This window comes from Tetrao urogallus (genome assembly GCF_951394365.1).
Source record: "Tetrao urogallus genome assembly, chromosome: 11".
Taxonomy (NCBI): Eukaryota; Metazoa; Chordata; class Aves; order Galliformes; family Phasianidae; genus Tetrao; species Tetrao urogallus.
This window is the reverse complement of record NC_136824.1, coordinates 19,834,496-19,854,679: the sequence shown is the minus strand read 5'-3', so window position 1 is coordinate 19,854,679 and position 20,184 is coordinate 19,834,496.

Genomic DNA, 20,184 nt, shown 5'->3' with positions numbered 1-20,184 from the left:
TTGAATCCTGCCAACTACGTGGGATGCGGTTCTCTTTTCTCTACATGCAGTGACCACACGGCAACCACACTGGCACACTGAAGAGCTCCGAGGGCTGGGATCAGGGACACAGAGGCTAGTTGGACGCTGGTAGCTAGCCTTGTTACCCACTGGTTGTTACTTGGTCCGGTTCCTGTTTCACATATTCATCAACGGCCTGGAGGAAGGGAGAGATTCCATCCTCATCAAGCTTGCCGATGACACAAAGCTGGGAGGAGTGGCTGCGCTGGCTTTTAGCAAGATTTGGGCACGCTGACGAGTTGTGTGGAGAGGGCGCATTAAAGGGGCATGGTCAGCAGGTCAAAGGAGGTTGTCCTCCCCATCTGCTCTGCTCTGGTGAGGCCACATCCGGCATGCAGTTCTGGGCTTCCCACTTAAGAAAGACAGGGGACTACCAGAGAGAATCCACAGAGTTCTACAAAATGAGTGGGGGCGGCAGAAGACAGGAATTTCCAATTGAACGTGGGAAAGAACTTCATTACTTCATTACATGACAGAGCACTGGAACACGCTGCCGGGAGAGGCTGTGCCGTCTGCTTCTCTGGAGATTTTTTAAAACCGTCTGGATGCTTTCCTGCACAGCCTACTCTAGGGAAGTTGCTGTAGCTGGGTGGTTAGACGAGGAGATCTCCAGAGATGCCTTGCAACCGCACTGATTCTGTGATTCTGTGAGAAAGGGCCATTGAGGAGTAGAGGTCCTAGAGGCCTCCTGTGAACAGATTGCCCCCATTGTTCAGAGGAAAGGGAAAGCACTTCCCTGTTTGCTCCATGTCATACTGGTGTTGTGCTTCTTTGGTGATGTAGCTTCCCAGTCGGGTGGAATTTGTACAATTTCTGTTGGAAAGGCAGAATGAGAGAGAAGTTGCAGCAGATGGTGGTAGTGCACATGCAGAGGGCTGGAAGGAGGAGGATGTGAAGTCTGTGAGCTGCAGGAGCATGAGGAAGGTTGCAGGCAGCTGCGTTGGTGGTATAGTGGTGAGCATAGCTGCCTTCCAAGCAGTTGACCCGGGTTCGATTCCCGGCCAACGCATACCAGCTTTTCTTCTGCTGGTGTCTGAATTGTGCCCTGCTGCACCTGTGCTCCCCAGGTGGCCATCTTCCTCACCCAGCAGTTGACTTCCAGCTGCCCTGAGACATCAAAACATTCCCTCCCCTCCTCAGAGCCCCCGTGCTGCCTGGTTTCTTTCCCAGGACAGCCACATGAGGGCGATGCTGAGAACTGTCGGCGGAGGTCTGTCCTCTCTGGTCCTCTCTGGTCAAAGGCCAGAGACCTGTCTGTGTGATCTGAATTTACCCTGCCTCGAGTGAATAGAACGTTCTCTCCTCCATGCTTTCCATCCCTCCATGCTGGCTGGCCAAAGGAACAGTTTCTTCTTCTTTGGAAGGGATGCTGATATGTATCACTCTCTATCTGTAGAGCACATGTTACTTACTTCCTTAGAAGTACTCGTGCTTGGCAACAGATCCTGCAACCCGGCATAACTGGGTTTGACATACTCCTTTGCACAACCGTTATCAGGATTGGAAGTTTCAGCATCCCTGTGTGAGCAGAGCCAGTGCCATACTGTGCTGAGGCTTCAGCATTCTGGTGACATTCTGAATATTTCTGGCCATGGATGTAGCAATGTTCATGCAAAGAAGGATGTGAGGCACCCTCATTTGCTGCAAATGGCAGCATTTAGTCAGAGTGGTTGAGAAGAAGGGGACTGGGAGGCAAACCAGAAGCATTTCTCCAGTTGTGAGAGAAGATCAGGTTTGTGTCCTGAGGCCCAGGAGAACCTCGTGAAGTCCAAGAAAGCCACGTGCAAGGACTTGCACCTGGGCCGAGAAAACCCCCGCTACTAATACGAGCTGAGGGATGAAAGGATGGAGAGCAGCCCTAACAAAAAGGACTTGGCCATACTGGTGTGTGGCAGCAGCTGGACATGAGCTAGCAATGTACCCTTGCAGACCAGGAAGCCAACATCCTGGTCCAAGCAGTGAGGCCAGCAGGGAAAGGGAGGAGATCCTGCCCGTCCGCTGTGTGCTGTGCTGTGAGACCTCACTTGGAGTGCTGCGTCCAGATGGGGAGTCCTCAGCACAGGAGAGACGTGGAGCTGTTGGAGCTTATCCAGAGGAGGGCCACAAAAGTGATTCAAGGGATGGAGCACCTCTGTACGAGGACAGGCTGAGAGAGCTGGGGTTGTGCAGCCCAGAGAGGAGAAGGCTCCGGGGAGACCTGATAGTGGTCTGTGAGCATCTAAAGGGAAGCTACATGAAGGAATGAAGACAAGGATAAGATTCCCCTTGAGCCTTTTCTTCTCCATGCAAATGAATCCCTGCTCTCCCAGCGTCTCCTTTTATAAGAGTCTCTTAATTGCAGAACACTTGATCTTGGCAGTGTTCTCTGTGGGATCTCTTGTTCTTATTTTGCCTGGGGATGGCCTTGTGGCCATGGGACACGGAGGGTTCTCCCTCCTCTGTTTCAAGTCATGAGAGGAAAGATCAGGATGGTTTCTGCTGCAGAGCAGATGCTGAAATGTTTCAGGAGGAAACGAAATCACAAGTCCCAAGGTATGCAGCACAAAGTTTTTAATGAGAAGGAAAAAGCAAAGTGGCTCCGTGCGGAGAGGAAGAAAAATATTTTCAGTTTTCAGGGAGGTTGAGAGAAAGTTCCATCCATATCTGCGATGTGTTCTCCAGATGGGACGATCCATCGGCTTCAGCAGATGAAACTGCTGGGCGGGCGAGGCAGACACAGCCCAGAGCCCCCCAGACCAAGGGAGCCCCCAGAAGAGATGGGAACGCCCGCGGAGCTGAGGGAGCTGCCAACAGCAGCTGACAGAGAGGATCCCACGGCTGTGCTCTGAGGGAAGGAGGTGAGGATGGGGCCCGGCAGGGTCACCACCACAGGGGAGGCCTGGATGGCCACAGTTGAGTCAGCGCAGCGGGCGACACATGGCTCACTGCAGCTGCTTGCCAGTGGGGTTGGGCCAGAGGCACCGCAGGGGGACGGGACGCAGGGTCTGCAGCACGACATCTCTCGCTGAGAGAGGCAAAGCTGAAACACAGAGCAGGGAGGGAACACGGATGCAAAAATCAGTAGTCTTTTCTTTTTCTGTTGCTCTCTCACCCTCACTCCTTGCTCCGCTCTCGTTCTGTTTTCAGTTCCGTGCTCTGAAAGGGAGTGCAGACAATTCTGATAACACGGATAGTAGCTGTGCCATTGCACCTGTAGGTCCTATTGGAAAGACTGGCAGCAAATCTTTGATTTCCCTGGGATGCTTGTTGCACCAGGACAGCCTGCTGTGTTTCATGGTGCAGTAGCATAGAAAATATTGCTGAGATTAGAACAGTACAAGAGGGCTGAGACGAAGAGATGTCACAGCAGTCTCCTCTTAAAAATGCACGCTGTCCTTCATTGCTCCTACCATCCTCATTGTGTTCTCTAAGTTACGCCACACATGGTGTCTCACCCAGTTTTGGGGTAGTCAAGATAGTCAAGAGAGGAAAGACTGATCATACCGTCTCAAAAAATGAAAATCTAGGCAAAGAAGATAGCACAGGATGCACTTGGCTATTTGGTCAGTGCCACCTGCTGTAGGCAATGACTCTGCACGGCGTACATCCTTGCATCTGACTCCCTGAATCGGATTTGCCCTGAAAGATCCCACTTCTTCCCACCTCCACACATCCACCACTCTTCCTCAGGAAAAGCGTTCACAGTCCTGAAACATTTGGATTGCCATGCCATACTGAGGCAGCCTACATCAGACCCAAACTGAGGAGCTAGCATGACAGCAGTCAAGCCCACAGGCAGAGTCCGAGTGAAGGGAGGCTTACCTCGTTTCTGCAGGAAAGTGAGGGAAGCGAAGGCGATGCTGAGCCTGCTGCAGCATGGGCTTTTATGCCGTGTTCCTGAGGCGCGTGACGACAGAAACATTCCATGGTCATGAGGCATCCAAGCAGCTAGCGGTTGGTGACTGCCAAGATCTTGCTAGTAATTAATATCTTGCTTCTTTTCCTCTGAAATGTTTTGCTGCAGATTCATACTTGCCTACCATCAGAACAGTTCATCTGTATTCCTGTGTCCCAAGGCCAATTACTCGAGTTGGAATTCTCCATTTAGCCTTCCAGGGGTTTCAATTGGATTTCCGTCACAGAAATGTCATTTGTAGCATTACTCTGTTCCTGGTGAGCATGGCCACCAGTCACAGTGAACGTCAGGCATGAAGGACACCAGTGGTTAGCTCTCAAGGGCTTTCAGTGCAAGCTCTCAGGCTAAATCTGTGAGATGTGCTGTGGATGCTGGTGTAAGTTCCATCAACACATCCGGATGGCATGATTGCAGGTGGGGAAAGGGGCCCAGATCAGCAGGGATGCGGCAGAGGCAGAGAAGACCACAGAGATACTGCTTGAACTCAACATGCGCTTACGGAAACTGCGCTGGCTGCTACTTTGCTATATGCCAAAGTAATGGCAATGAAGGCAGATTCACAGGAAGGGAGAGTAGAACTGGGAGCCAGACACTCGTGTCTGTAGAGGTTGCTGGCTGGGATGTCTAACCACTGCCACATGTTCCCTGTCAACTCTTTAGCATCATTCCTTGGCAGCTTGATGATGTCCTCACACTTTTACCAACCAGATGTGCTCTGCCACCAGCCTCTGTGAAATTCAGTGTTGAAGTATATGAGAGTTCACCTCTGAAATGCTCTGCGTGCAGGCCATGGGAAAGTAACGCTAGGAGACGCTATTCCTCCTTGTGGGCAATCAGAGACATGCAGGAGGTTGTGGGAGAAGTTCAGACAGAACATGGAGATCGTACAGTCCCAAATGAGAGATAAGACCCACGTGCCCATGGATGTTTTCAAGCTCAATGGCATGGAAAAAATGATTGGAGCTAGAGGAAATCCCCCTGTAAGCTGCACTGAGGACCACCTGTACGTTTCCTACACTCATCACGCTAATGCTCATGCTCTTTGACAACTCGATCAGCAAGGTAGACAGTAGAATTGAGTGTGCCCTGAGTAAGCATGCTGATGTCGCTAAGCTGAGACTGATAGTGAAGAAGAAGGGGGGAACAACTTTAAACCAAAAGAGGGGAGATTGAAGTTTGATGTTAGCAAGACGTGTTTTACTCTGAGGGTGGCGAGGCGCTGGGACGCGTTGCGAAACGAGGGTGTGGAGGTAGTGAAAACAGAGAAGGGTAACTTGAAGAGTGCGTGAGGTTCTTCTCTCTCAAGTGGATTGTGACTAGGATGTCTGTAGCCATGCTCCGTGGTGTTCCAACGGTTTCTTGCCTCTTGCAGGCAGAGGACTGTCTGTACACTCATCACTGTTTTATCTCTTCCTAACGACGGTGGGCCGTGTAGTCATATTCAGTGTGATGACGAGTAGAGGTGAGAGTCATGCTCTTCTCTTTTATGGGGCTCTTGAGAGGAATGTCCACAGCCATCTTCCTTGGTGACTTGAACATGTTGTCCATGTTATTCCAAGCAGGAACAGATATCAGCCTGGGTAGTGGAAAAGCTGTTGGCACTCACCAAATCTGGCTGTGGGAGTGAGATCAAAGTAATGCCGGCGTCCTTCCCTAAAATTGACCCATACTCAAATTAACCTGCTTTGCTCAGTGACGCATTAATCTCATTGACCACAGTCCTGCATGGCCTCCTTTTGAGGAGAGGCTCGGGGCTGGGAGTCCACTCCGCGCATTTCCAAGTTCAAAGTGACATAGCATCAGCCTCCCAGAGCACCCGCCTGTCATCATGAATGGGGAAGAGATGGGAAAAACCCTGAACCGCAGGCACACATGAGTCACACGGCTGTGGAAAGCAGTGGAAAAGGTGTCCTGGCCTCAGGCACGCCAGGAATAGCAGGCCTCCCAAGTGCCACTTTCCTCATCATAGACATTACTGAAGGGCTTTGAACCATTCCTGAAGCAAGAGGAATGTCTAGCGCTGCGTCCTTCGAAAGCGCTGCCTCTCTGTGACTAGTGCAGATCCTATGTCACTTGTCTTGGCTTGGAGAGGACTTTTGGATATGATCCACCCAACCCAGTGTCTGATGAAAGCTCACCCAGGTGAGCTTTCTCTGCTGGATCACCTGGGAACAACTGCTTGGCACTGCCCGGTCCAAGCCTGTGTGTGTCCCCTCTTCCTGACAGCACTACTTGATGACTGTGGAGAAGTAAATGTGAGGCGGCGTCGGAAATGGGGAAGAAAGCCAAACTGGAGAAGCAAGGAAAGGTGATGATCATGTGGAGTGTGTTCAGTGTGCGTTCCCTGTGGGGATGATCAGAGGCCTGGTGCTCCAGCCCTGTGGGGATAGCGTGACATTGTGATGCAGAGTCTGAGAGACCAGGGTTTGCTTAGCTGCAAGGCAAAACCTTCTACCTGTGGGCATGAAAGAGCAGCCCTCCAGTGCCTAGAAAAGATGACAGAGTTGGCAGGAGGAGGTCATCTTGCCTTGCTTGTGTCCTGAACAGCTGGCAGGCCACGGCAGCTACTCCAGGTACATCAGACCAGACAGAGGAAGTGTTTACAGCCCAAACATAGAGCTCTTGTCATGCATCTTGGACGTTCATGACAATCCTTCATAGGAGCAACCAAAGGAACTCTCAGCAAGTAAGGGCTCTGCACATGTCAGCATCTTGCTGTGGGACTCAAGGTCCACATGTAATCTACCCCTGAATCCCTTGCACGGACTCCAGAGCCCAAAGGAAACGAAATGTCCAAAACTTGGCCTGCGTGGTTGTCACGTGGCCTGTTCACGGGAAAACAGAATGCTTCCTTCTGTCCTGCTTTGGGCCCAGCAGGCTGGCAAGTGAGAGGTTTGCATCATGAAAGACTGGTGGAAGGCTGTGCCTGTCTTGAAGAGTCTGGAGAGTGAAGGAGGAATGGCAAGAGATGTACCCGAGTGCTGTGGAGAGGGACTGCGCTCCAGTGGCAGTGGGAAAGAGGCCTGTGTGCAGCCCATGCTGCAGAGGTGGGTCACAAACGGTACTGTTTCTGAGGACTGCAGCTTCATGGAGGGAGCCTGAGTGCAAGGCATCTCAGGAGGTCCATTGCTAGTCCAAGGAAGAGTTACAAGCATGGCTAGTCCAAAGTGAGGGCACACTGCTCAGTGTGTGGCCTTGTTGAAACTGCAGGTTCATAATGCAGGCATGCAGAGTCCTCAACTTCTTTGGATACTTGCTTTGTGCTTTCCTTGTGAAATGCTTGTGGTCCTCAAGCAGCCCATCAAGTCTTGGTTCAGCACCGTAATGCCCAGGGAGGAGATGACAGTGGAGCAGATGGATCTGGACTGAAGGAGGCTGCACGTAGTGCAGAGCCCTCACGGGAGCAGGCTCAGGGCCAGAACTGCAGCCCTTGGAGAGAGAAGCTCATAGATGAACATTTGACCCTGCAGGAGCTGCCACCCACGGGACACACATTCTGCTGTGTTCGTTTCCTAAAGGAGAGCGCCCTGTTGTGTGGACATGTCCTGGAGCAGTTCTCGAACAATTGCAGACTGAGGATTGCACTGTACACTAACCTTACCTCCACATTCCCCATTCCTCTGCAGCGCACTGTGGGATGCTGAAGAAGAGGATGGGTGGGAGAAGACAGATGTTGTTTTTTGTTTCCTTTCATCTCTGGATATGTTAGCCTGCTTTTAATAACAGGCAGCAGATTACATTAATCTGAGTCTGCTGTCCTCGTAACAGTCATCAGCGATGGATCTCCTTGTTCTTGTCTCAACCCTGGAGTCTGCTTTTAGTGTAGCTATACCGAGGGCTGCAGAAAGCACCAACTTGTGAGCAGATGGTCCTCCCTGTTAATGCTTAAAGGAGGACACCTGACAGCACTGGGTCCCCACGGATCTTCCCTGAGGCCGTGGGGCTTTGCTGGCTGACCTGTTCCCAACCCTTGCACACAGAGAGGTGGAGGTTGTGCCCGTCCTCTGTTCTCCTCCTCTGGGGAAGAAGTGCAAAATGACATGTGGTGGAGATGATGGAATCTGGCAACTATTTTATTCTGCCCAATGTACTTACCGGTGTGCTGTAAAGAAGGAGGGGGCTCCTCAGTGCCTTCTTTCAGTCCCGTGTCTACCAGCCTGAGCAGTAAAGTTCCTGTGGAGAATGGGGCACCTGGCTGTATTGGGTGAAGCGTGTAAAGGAGAAGGGATACCTGGAGTGACCCTGAGGGGATAGTGAGGAGAGAGAGGATGAGTGGTAGCCCCTTGCTGGTACACGGTTAGTTCCCTGCAGTTGTGCCACTGAAGAGAGCAGAGCAGAAAAAGGTGATTGATGCACAAACACTTTCCCTCTCTTGCAAATCCTACCCAGCTTGTCCTATTTTTGTTTGTCTCGTGTGCCTGGCTCATGTCTGGAGCCAGGGTGTGTGGATGGCACAGGGAAGCTGCCTGCAGATGCATGCAGGTCTCAGCAGAGCCAGCTCTTGCCTTATCTTCCCATCAGATTCTAGCAGTGCAGCCTACCCCACACCTTCCTGGGCCTGCTGCTAGCGCCTGAGGCTGGTCTCCACCCACGGCAGGTAAACCAGTGCTGTCCTGGGAGCTTTGAAGGCCCCACCTCCTACACAGCTGGGCTGGGCAGGCAGTGCTGCAGGATCAGGTCAGAGAGTTTTCTCTGGCTCCCTGCTTCTGCCTGCCCTTGCTGCTCCCTGTGAGCTGGAGGGTAGGTAGTGGCAATCATTCATTGTGGCTGGGGCTGTCCACTTCCATCTGCTCTGTCCTGATCACATTTGTCCCTTCCTTGCCCAGCAGCACTCCAAAAATGCTGTGGAGCAGCACTTGCAGCGCAGCACTCAGCTCTGCCTGGGAAGACCAGTTGTTTGGGGGAGAGGGGCTTGTGCTAGCTAGGCTGACACACAGCGGGTGCACGCAAATGCCCACACAAGCATGGGCATGTGCAGGCAGCATAGATCTGAGCTGGATGGAGAGCAGCACCAGTTGGAGCATTCAGGGGAGCAGTAACAGGCCTCGCGTAGCACAGACAAGAGCTCCAACCCATGAGGCATACGGAGGTGAGCTTACCCAAAAAGCTTTAAAAGTGAATCCTGACCATAAGAAGACATCAGAGAACTGTGATCACCTGGATACAGGCTTATGCTCCTTTGGTGTGAGACCTTGCTTTCTTTTTGCTGTCTCCTGGTATACTACGTCGCTGTGGAACGAGGTTGTGGATCTGCATGCAGTCGTGTCAGTAGCCAAGGAAAGTAGGCATAGGAAAGCAGGCATAGGAAAGAACTCTGAGACATGAGAGCAGTAGGCTTTCCTGATTGCCATCCAGGGGTAAGAGTTAGCCTCAAGACTGAATTCTCTTGAGTGCCATCAGAGGCAGCCATTGCATGTTGTGGGACCCATGAGATGGTGTGTTGTGTCTTCCTGCCAGCTCAGCGTTCTGCTGAAGCCTCCTGTCTGTCCATTCTGTTGCTGAGAGGACATAGAGCAGGTGTGCAGCTGGTCCCATGGTGTAAAGGTGAGCACTCTGGACTCTGAATCCAGCGATCTGAGTTCAAATCTCAGTGGGACCTCTACTTTTGGGCTCCCAAACCATTGCCCACAGCTGACTTTCACCTAAGCCTGAAACTGAACTAATTAATGCATCCCAGACATCCTTCTTGCCATCCTTCCTTCTCTGTGCTTTTAGCCATGCAATAGCTTCCCCTGACATGGTTCCTCCACACGTGCCTAGCTTAGTGAGCACAGGCCCTGACCCTTCTTTGTTGCCTTCTGATTGATGGCTGCTGCCTTGTGAGGGAAACCAGCAGAAGGTCACTGTATCCCACAGCAGCTGAGGTGCAGACCCTGCAGTCCAATCCTGCTCAAGGCATGGTCGAGAAGAGCAGGCTGTTCAGAGCCGTGTCTGGGGGCATGTTGCTTATTCCAATGAGGCAGACTCCTCAGCATCCCTGGAAAGCTCAATCCCATCTTTGTCCATCTTCACAGGACACGAGGAATACTGTGTGTGGCGTTCTGTGGATTCCCGCTGATGTGCATGGCTTTTTGTCCTCTCACAGGGGTGGCACTGAGAAGAGGCTGCCTCTCTTGTGCTTCTTCTTCCTGCCCAGCCTCCCTCTGCAGGTACTAAAGTCGAGGACGGGATGCCCCCTGAGCCTTCTGCCCTCCGCACAAACCATTCCCTGCTCTTCCTGCTTCTCCTGTTAGAACACATCACAGAAGCACAGAGTGGTTGAGGCTGGGAGGAGCCACAGCTGGACGTGTTGTCTTTTTGTACCTGGGGATGGACTTGCTGCCATGGGACAGGGCAGGTTCTCCCTCCTCTGTTTCCAGTGAGAAGAGGCAAGCTGAGGGCAGGGGGCACTGCTTTTCTAATCAGAGCAGGTGACCAATGGCGTTAGGAGGAAACAAAATCACAATTCCAAGATCTGCAGCACAAAGTTTTTAATGGGAAGGAAAAAGCAAAGTGGCTCTGTACAGAGAGGAGGAAAAATGTTTTCAGTTTTCAGGGAGGTTGAGAGAACGATCCATCCATTCCTGGGATGTGTTCTCCAGATGGGACGATCCATCGGCTTCAGCAGATGAAACTGCGGGGCGGGCGAGGCAGACACAGCCCGGAGCCCCCCAGACCAAGGGAGCCCCCAGAAGAGATGGGAACGCCCGCGGAGCTGAGGGAGCTGCCAACAGCAGCTGACAGAGAGGATCCCACGGCTGTGCTCTGAGGGAAGGAGGTGAGGATGGGGCCCGGCAGGGTCACCACCACAGGGGAGGCCTGGATGGCCACAGTCGAGTCAGCGCAGCGGGCGACACATGGCTCACTGCAGCTGCTTGCCAGTGGGGTTGGGCCAGAGGCACCGCAGGGGGACGGGACGCAGGGTCTGCAGCACGACATCTCTCGCTGAGGGAGGCAAAGCTGAAACACAGAGCAGGGAGGGAACACGGACCCAAAAATCAGTCAGCCCGTCTTTCTTTGCGTTGGCTCTCTCACCAACTCCCTTTGCTGCCCTCCAGCTCTCTTTCTGGCTCCGTGTCCTCAAAGCACCTGCAGATGCTGTTGCTACCACAGTCTGCAGTGTGACAGCTCTCCTGCCGGCTGAGTTGGAACGACTGTCAGGAAAGCTGCGACTAACTGGGTGCTGATTGCACCAGGACTGCCTCCTATGTTCCTGGTGCCGTCACATGGGTGAAGATTGCTGACACTAGACCAGGACATAGAGGCAGGCCAGAAAAGACGTTGGACCAAACTTGCTGGGAAAACACCCCGGGTCTTTACAGTTCCCATCATCCTCAGCACGCCATCTGAATTGCCCTGCAGAAGAACGCTTCCCACTTCTTGAAGAAGGCCCGGGAGAGTCTCTGGAAAGACTCATCTCTCACATGAATTTCACAACATTGAAGATGGCGCAGGATGCACCCGGCTGTTCTCTTCAAGGCCAGCTGCTGCAGGTCCTAATTCTCTGGACATACGTCCTCCATGCCAACAACCATCAGTCTCACTGTGTCACTGAGATCCCGTCTCTTCCCAGCCCTCCACCCAATTTCCCAGTGGACTACACAGACCAAGTAGCAAGGGGACTCAACAGCAAGGGGACAGCACTTGGTCCCAGCTGGAGAGCTGGAGTGACTTTGTGCTTACCTCGTTCCTCAAGGAAAGTGAGGGAAGAGGGGGCGATGCAGAGCCTGCAGCAGCACGGGCTTTTATGCTGTGTTGCAGAGGCCCCACAGGGCAGAAACATTCCTGGCTCATGAAGCACTGAAGCACCTGGTGCTGGCTGATTGCAGGGACCTGCCAGGTAATTAAGACCACTCTTCTTTCATCTGAAATGTTTAGCTCCAGAATCACACTGCCTGACATCAGATTAATTCATCTGTCCCCCGATGTCGTAAGACCAAACAAGCGGGAAGACTCAGTCTCCTCTGGCAGGCAGGAGTTAGAGCCATGATCAGATTTCCTATGCACATATACTGAAAGTTATGTATTCTATTTCTATGCATGTACACAAGTATATATTGTGTGACCAAACAGATGCCCGCATCCTTCCCTGAGAATTACCCATACTCAGATTGACCTGCTTTTCTCTGCATGTTCATACCCCTGGCCTGAGGCCTAGGATGTTTTCTTTTGCGGAGCGGCTTCGGACAGTGTTCCACATAGTGAAGTCTCTTTGTTGTGGGCCACAGATGCAGCATCCCATTCCATGCATTTCAAAGTACAAAGGCACATGGGATTAGCCTCCCAGAGCACCTGTCAGTCATTGTGATGAGAAGACCACAAAGAAGAGTTGGGGAAACCCCTGAAGTGCAGGCACACACAAGTCACGTAGCTGTGGAGTGCGGAGCTTCTGGACTCATTTCTGCCACAGCACTGCTTTCTTCATCAAGGTCGTTTCTAAGGTTCTGTGTGCCATTCCTGAAACAACAAGCGTTTTACACATTCTGGTCCTGCTGCATTCAAAGCATTGCCTTTTCATGGCTGGTGCGGACCTTGAGTTACTCATGTTGTACTGGAAAGGGCCTTTGGAGATGATCTACTCCAATCCTCTGTGGGTTGCAGGCACACCTAGATGAGGTTTCTAGGTGGGACACATCACCCTTTGTAGATCTCCCCCACTACATGGAGTTTTCCTGTAAGTCCTGGCCCTAACTGCACTCCACTCCTTCAGTTTCCCCTGCTGACTGGTTTACTTACTGGCCGCTTTTGTGAGGTAAGAGGCGTTTTTGGCCACCAAATTGGAACGCCTCCACCTGAGAAGGGGCTGATGTGTCGGACACCAGAAGTAACCTGGGGCTCTCTCTGATGACCTTCCCACACCTGCAAGAAAGGTTGCCAGCAGTGCTGCTGAGAAGCTCCTGAAGTTGTGGAGTAAGCACTGCAAATGGAGGGGAAGGAGACAGCAGAATTGAAGGAATGAAGCCTTCCTCCTTCCTACATCTGGGACTGGAAGGGAAAGACGTGCTGAGACAGATTTCTCCTCCGCCTTCCAGTAAGTCCATCAAGAAGAGCTTTCTGGGCACACGCATGCAAGTGATACGCAGAGCAGATGGCACTGCCTTGTACTCGCTCTGATAAATGGAGCACTCTCAGGCGCCTGGGCGTGTGGGGATCAAACCTAGAAACAGGTGTGTGTTTTCACACCCAGATGGAGCAACAGAGCTCAGAACGAGAGATAGAATGGGTTGTCTTGGAAGTGTCATCATATGGACGATGGGGAGAAGTAAGGTAGGAAAGGCATTTCTGATAAAGCCCTGAATTCACCCAAACAGGATGGACAACAGCAGCCACTACCTTCTGTAGAATACACAGTGGAAATCCTCCAGACCCCTTGCTTTCTTTCACCCAGCCTGAAGAAGCTCTGCTGTTTGGTGGGAGGCCTTTGAACTAATGACAATTGAGGCCCATTTTTGGCAGCCCCTTATTGGGGATCCAGAGGGCTGTGCGACATCTGCAGAATGTTACAGAGGGTCAGCCACATGGCTTTTGCAGCCGTGGTGTTGCTGGGGGCTGAGTCGTTGCATGTCCTCAGCACTGTGCTGTTTCCCTTGAACTGAGAAACATTTCCTGTGGTGTGCGCCCTCTCACAGGGTGGGTCATGGGAAGCGTACAGGATGGAGAGCAGAGCCCGCAGTGAATTATGAACAGGAGGAGATGCTTGGCCTGAAGGTTTGCCCCGGTATTCTGGCAGAGAGCAAGAGAGAAGAGGATGTCAGGAATGGGAATTGAGCCCAAGACTCCCAGGGTTGCAGCCTCTTAGGCTTGGCCTGCAGGGCTGCCCTATGTCTGCTTCCTGGTTGGACAAGTGTTCTCCCTTTTGCTCTGCCTGGGGCTGAGCAGGCTGGCTGGGGAGGGCTCTGCTCCACAAGCCCCTTGGGTCAGGTGCTAGTCCAAGCATCTGCTCCACGAGGGCTCCACACAGAGGGAGGGCAGACTGCTCAGTGCCTGACCCTGTTGAAACAGGAAATTGATAGCCAAGCGTGGAGTGTCCCAGATTTCCCTTGGGTAGAGGCTGAGTGCTTCAGCTCTTGTTGGGAAATTCTTAATGTCTTAATGGCCAAGAACTGCCCGTTAAGTCTTTGTTTTCCAGGGCTGGCCTTGTTACAGCCAGGCCTCTGTCTGCAGGTCTGGGAGATGTCCCATGGGGCCAGGTGGGGCAGCAATGCTGAGCAGAGGTGAGGGTAGTGTCTCAAATGCCCCGGTCAGCTGGTCTTTCGGGAGGAAGCTGGGCTGGTTTGGAGCAGGACACTCAGCCTGCAGGAGGTGAAGGCAGCCCACAGCCTGGCAGAATAAAAGTTTATCTTGATTAGGAACCAAGCCATTGTTAATTGCTTGGAAGGCAGCTATGCTCACCACCATACCACCAACCTGCCTACCACACCTGCCCTCTGCCCTTTGGTGGGGCTTGTTATGGAACATCTGGCAAGGATGGGAAAGTACTGACATCAAATGACTGTTGCACAGTAACGGAAGTAGGGGCTGAGGGCTGGGAACTGCTAACCTTTGGAACTTGGCCTGGGAACCTACGCTGGAAATCAGAGCAACCTTGAGAAGTGCAGCTGGCATCCTTGAAAAACGCACCTGAGAACCAGAGCTATCCTGAAGTTACTACTTTTCAAGGTAACTGAAGAACTTGAGGAATAACTTACTATCTGGAAGAGTGACAGTCTGACAACTGAGCAAGCATGCTAACAAAATGGGATTTGGCAACAGGAATTGTCTGCTCAAGCAGAAGGAATAGAAATTTGCCTGCGATAATTAATTTCCTTTCTGAAACAAGGAGAGATGTCATGATCTTTTGAATTTCTTGCAGGCAGAATAGGATTTGAAAGCACCTAATACTTACTTGGAAGCAGTGGGATCATCCCGCACTCCCTGGGGTCAGGGTTTTGAGTGCTGCTTCTCTTGTAGAATCTTTTGGAGCGGGTTGTTATTGCCCAGGGCATGGAATGATCCAGGTAGAGATGGCTGGAGCAGGTTGCTGTGGCCAGGTGGCAAAGGTGTTGGACTAGAAATCTGTTGTGATTCTCCATGCAGGTTTGAATCCTGCCAACTACGTGGGATGCGGTTCTCTTTTCTCTACATGCAGTGACCACACGGCAACCACACTGGCACACTGAAGAGCTCCGAGGGCTGGGATCAGGGACACAGAGGCTAGTTGGACGCTGGTAGCTAGCCTTGTTACCCACTGGTTGTTACTTGGTCCGGTTCCTGTTTCACATATTCATCAACGGCCTGGAGGAAGGGAGAGATTCCATCCTCATCAAGCTTGCCGATGACACAAAGCTGGGAGGAGTGGCTGCGCTGGCTTTTAGCAAGATTTGGGCACGCTGACGAGTTGTGTGGAGAGGGCGCATTAAAGGGGCATGGTCAGCAGGTCAAAGGAGGTTGTCCTCCCCATCTGCTCTGCTCTGGTGAGGCCGCATCCGGCATGCAGTTCTGGGCTTCCCACTTAAGAAAGACAGGGGACTACCAGAGAGAATCCACAGAGTTCTACAAAATGAGTGGGGGCGGCAGAAGACAGGAATTTCCAATTGAACGTGGGAAAGAACTTCATTACTTCATTACATGACAGAGCACTGGAACACGCTGCCGGGAGAGGCTGTGCCGTCTGCTTCTCTGGAGATTTTTTAAAACCGTCTGGATGCTTTCCTGCACAGCCTACTCTAGGGAAGTTGCTGTAGCTGGGTGGTTAGACGAGGAGATCTCCAGAGATGCCTTGCAACCGCACTGATTCTGTGATTCTGTGAGAAAGGGCCATTGAGGAGTAGAGGTCCTAGAGGCCTCCTGTGAACAGATTGCCCCCATTGTTCAGAGGAAAGGGAAAGCACTTCCCTGTTTGCTCCATGTCATACTGGTGTTGTGCTTCTTTGGTGATGTAGCTTCCCAGTCGGGTGGAATTTGTACAATTTCTGTTGGAAAGGCAGAATGAGAGAGAAGTTGCAGCAGATGGTGGTAGTGCACATGCAGAGGGCTGGAAGGAGGAGGATGTGAAGTCTGTGAGCTGCAGGAGCATGAGGAAGGTTGCAGGCAGCTGCGTTGGTGGTATAGTGGTGAGCATAGCTGCCTTCCAAGCCGTTGACCCGGGTTCGATTCCCGGCCAACGCATACCAGCTTTTCTTCTGCTGGTGTCTGAATTGTGCCCTGCTGCACCTGTGCTCCCCAGGTGGCCATCTTCCTCACCCAGCAGTTGACTTCCAGCTGCCCTGGGACATCAAAACATTCCCTCCCCTCCTCAGAGCCCCCGTGCTGCCTGGTTTCTTTCCCAGGACAGCCACATGAGGGCGATGCTGAGAACTGTCGGCGGAGGTCTGTCCTCTCTGGTCCTCTCTGGTCAAAGGCCAGAGACCTGTCTGTGTGATCTGAATTTACCCTGCCTCGAGTGAATAGAACGTTCTCTCCTCCATGCTTTCCATCCCTCCATGCTGGCTGGCCAAAGGAACAGTTTCTTCTTCTTTGGAAGGGATGCTGATATGTATCACTCTCTATCTGTAGAGCACATGTTACTTACTTCCTTAGAAGTACTCGTGCTTGGCAACAGATCCTGCAACCCGGCATAACTGGGTTTGACATACTCCTTTGCACAACCGTTATCAGGATTGGAAGTTTCAGCATCCCTGTGTGAGCAGAGCCAGTGCCATACTGTGCTGAGGCTTCAGCATTCTGGTGACATTCTGAATATTTCTGGCCATGGATGTAGCAATGTTCATGCAAAGAAGGATGTGAGGCACCCTCATTTGCTGCAAATGGCAGCATTTAGTCAGAGTGGTTGAGAAGAAGGGGACTGGGAGGCAAACCAGAAGCATTTCTCCAGTTGTGAGAGAAGATCAGGTTTGTGTCCTGAGGCCCAGGAGAACCTCGTGAAGTCCAAGAAAGCCACGTGCAAGGACTTGCACCTGGGCCGAGAAAACCCCCGCTACTAATACGAGCTGAGGGATGAAAGGATGGAGAGCAGCCCTAACAAAAAGGACTTGGCCATACTGGTGTGTGGCAGCAGCTGGACATGAGCTAGCAATGTACCCTTGCAGACCAGGAAGCCAACATCCTGGTCCAAGCAGTGAGGCCAGCAGGGAAAGGGAGGAGATCCTGCCCGTCCGCTGTGTGCTGTGCTGTGAGACCTCACTTGGAGTGCTGTGTCCAGATGGGGAGTCCTCAGCACAGGAGAGACGTGGAGCTGTTGGAGCTTATCCAGAGGAGGGCCACAAAAGTGATTCAAGGGATGGAGCACCTCTGTACGAGGACAGGCTGAGAGAGCTGGGGTTGTGCAGCCCAGAGAGGAGAAGGCTCCGGGGAGACCTGATAGTGGTCTGTGAGCATCTAAAGGGAAGCTACATGAAGGAATGAAGACAAGGATAAGATTCCCCTTGAGCCTTTTCTTCTCCATGCAAATGAATCCCTGCTCTCCCAGCGTCTCCTTTTATAGCAGTCTCCGAATTGCAGAACGATTGATCTTGGCAGTGTTCTCTGTGGGATCTCTTGTTCTTATTTTGCCTGGGGATGGCCTTGTGGCCATGGGACACGGAGGGTTCTCCCTCCTCTGTTTCAAGTCATGAGAGGAAAGATCAGGATGGTTTCTGCTGCAGAGCAGATGCTGAAATGTTTCAGGAGGAAACGAAATCACAAGTCCCAAGGTATGCAGCACAAAGTTTTTAATGAGAAGGAAAAAGCAAAGTGGCTCCGTGCGGAGAGGAAGAAAAATATTTTCAGTTTTCAGGGAGGTTGAGAGAAAGTTTCATCCATATCTGCGATGTGTTCTCCAGATGGGACGATCCATCGGCTTCAGCAGATGAAACTGCTGGGCGGGCGAGGCAGACACAGCCCAGAGCCCCCCAGACCAAGGGAGCCCCCAGAAGAGATGGGAACGCCCGCGGAGCTGAGGGAGCTGCCAACAGCAGCTGACAGAGAGGATCCCACGGCTGTGCTCTGAGGGAAGGAGGTGAGGATGGGGCCCGGCAGGGTCACCACCACAGGGGAGGCCTGGATGGCCACAGTTGAGTCAGCGCAGCGGGCGACACATGGCTCACTGCAGCTGCTTGCCAGTGGGGTTGGGCCAGAGGCACCGCAGGGGGACGGGACGCAGGGTCTGCAGCACGACATCTCTCGCTGAGGGAGGCAAAGCTGAAACACAGAGCAGGGAGGGGACACGGACCCAAAAATCAGTAGTCTTTTCTTTTTCTGTTGCTCTCTCACCCTCACTCCTTGCTCCGCTCTCGTTCTGTTTTCAGTTCCGTGCTCTGAAAGGGAGTGCAGACAATTCTGATAACACGGATAGTAGCTGTGCCATTGCACCTGTAGGTCCTATTGGAAAGACTGGCAGCAAATCTTTGATTTCCCTGGGATGCTTGTTGCACCAGGACAGCCTGCTGTGTTTCATGGTGCAGTAGCATAGAAAATATTGCTGAGATTAGAACAGTACAAGAGGGCTGAGACGAAGAGATGTCACAGCAGTCTCCTCTTAAAAATGCACGCTGTCCTTCATTGCTCCTACCATCCTCATTGTGTTCTCTAAGTTACGCCACACATGGTGTCTCACCCAGTTTTGGGGTAGTCAAGATAGTCAAGAGAGGAAAGACTGATCATACCCGTCTCAAAAAATGAAAATCTAGGCAAAGAAGATAGCACAGGATGCACTTGGCTATTTGGTCAGTGCCACCTGCTGTAGGCAATGACTCTGCACGGCGTACATCCTTGCATCTGACTCCCTGAATCGGATTTGCCCTGAAAGATCCCACTTCTTCCCACCTCCACACATCCACCACTCTTCCTCAGGAAAAGCGTTCACAGTCCTGAAACATTTGGATTGCCATGCCATACTGAGGCAGCCTACATCAGACCCAAACTGAGGAGCTAGCATGACAGCAGTCAAGCCCACAGGCAGAGTCCGAGTGAAGGGAGGCTTACCTCGTTTCTGCAGGAAAGTGAGGGAAGCGAAGGCGATGCTGAGCCTGCTGCAGCATGGGCTTTTATGCCGTGTTCCTGAGGCACATGACAACAGAAACATTCCATGGTCATGAAGCATCCAAGCAGCTAGCGGTTGGTGACTGCCAAGATCTTGCTAGTAATTAATATCTTGCTTCTTTTCCTCTGAAATGTTTTGCTGCAGATTCATACTTGCCTACCATCAGAACAGTTCATCTGTATTCCTGTGTCCCAAGGCCAATTACTCGAGTTGGAATTCTCCATTTAGCCTTCCAGGGGTTTCAATTGGATTTCCGTCACAGAAATGTCATTTGTAGCATTACTCTGTTCCTGGTGAGCATGGCCACCAGTCACAGTGAACGTCAGGCATGAAGGATACCAGTGGTTAGCTCTCAACGGCTTTCAGTGCAAGCTCTCAGGCTAAATCTGTGAGATGTGCTGTAGATGCTGGTGTAAGTTCCATCAACACATCCGGATGGCATGATTGCAGGTGGGGAAAGGGGCCCAGATCAGCAGGGATGCGGCAGAGGCAGAGAAGACCACAGAGATACTGCTTGAACTCAACATGCGCTTACGGAAACTGCGCTGGCTGCTACTTTGCTATATGCCAAAGTAATGGCAATGAAGGCAGATTCACAGGAAGGGAGAGTAGAACTGGGAGCCAGACACTCGTGTCTGTAGAGGTTGCTGGCTGGGATGTCTAACCACTGCCACATGTTCCCTGTCAACTCTTTAGCATCATTCCTTGGCAGCTTGATGATGTCCTCACACTTTTACCAACCAGATGTGCTCTGCCACCAGCCTCTGTGAAATTCAGTGTTGAAGTATATGAGAGTTCACCTCTGAAATGCTCTGCGTGCAGGCCATGGGAAAGTAACGCTATGAGACGCTATTCCTCCTTGTGGGCAATCAGAGACATGCAGGAGGTTGTGGGAGAAGTTCAGACAGAACATGGAGATCGTACAGTCCCAAATGAGAGATAAGACCCACGTGCCCATGGATGTTTTCAAGCTCAATGGCATGGAAAAAATGATTGGAGCTAGAGGAAATCCCCCTGTAAGCTGCACTGAGGACCACCTGTACGTTTCCTACACTCATCACGCTAATGCTCATGCTCTTTGACAACTCGATCAGCAAGGTAGACAGTAGAATTGAGTGTGCCCTGAGTAAGCATGCTGATGTCGCTAAGCTGAGACTGATAGTGAAGAAGGAGGGGGGAACAACTTTAAACCAAAAGAGGGGAGATTGAAGTTTGATGTTAGCAAGACGTGTTTTACTCTGAGGGTGGCGAG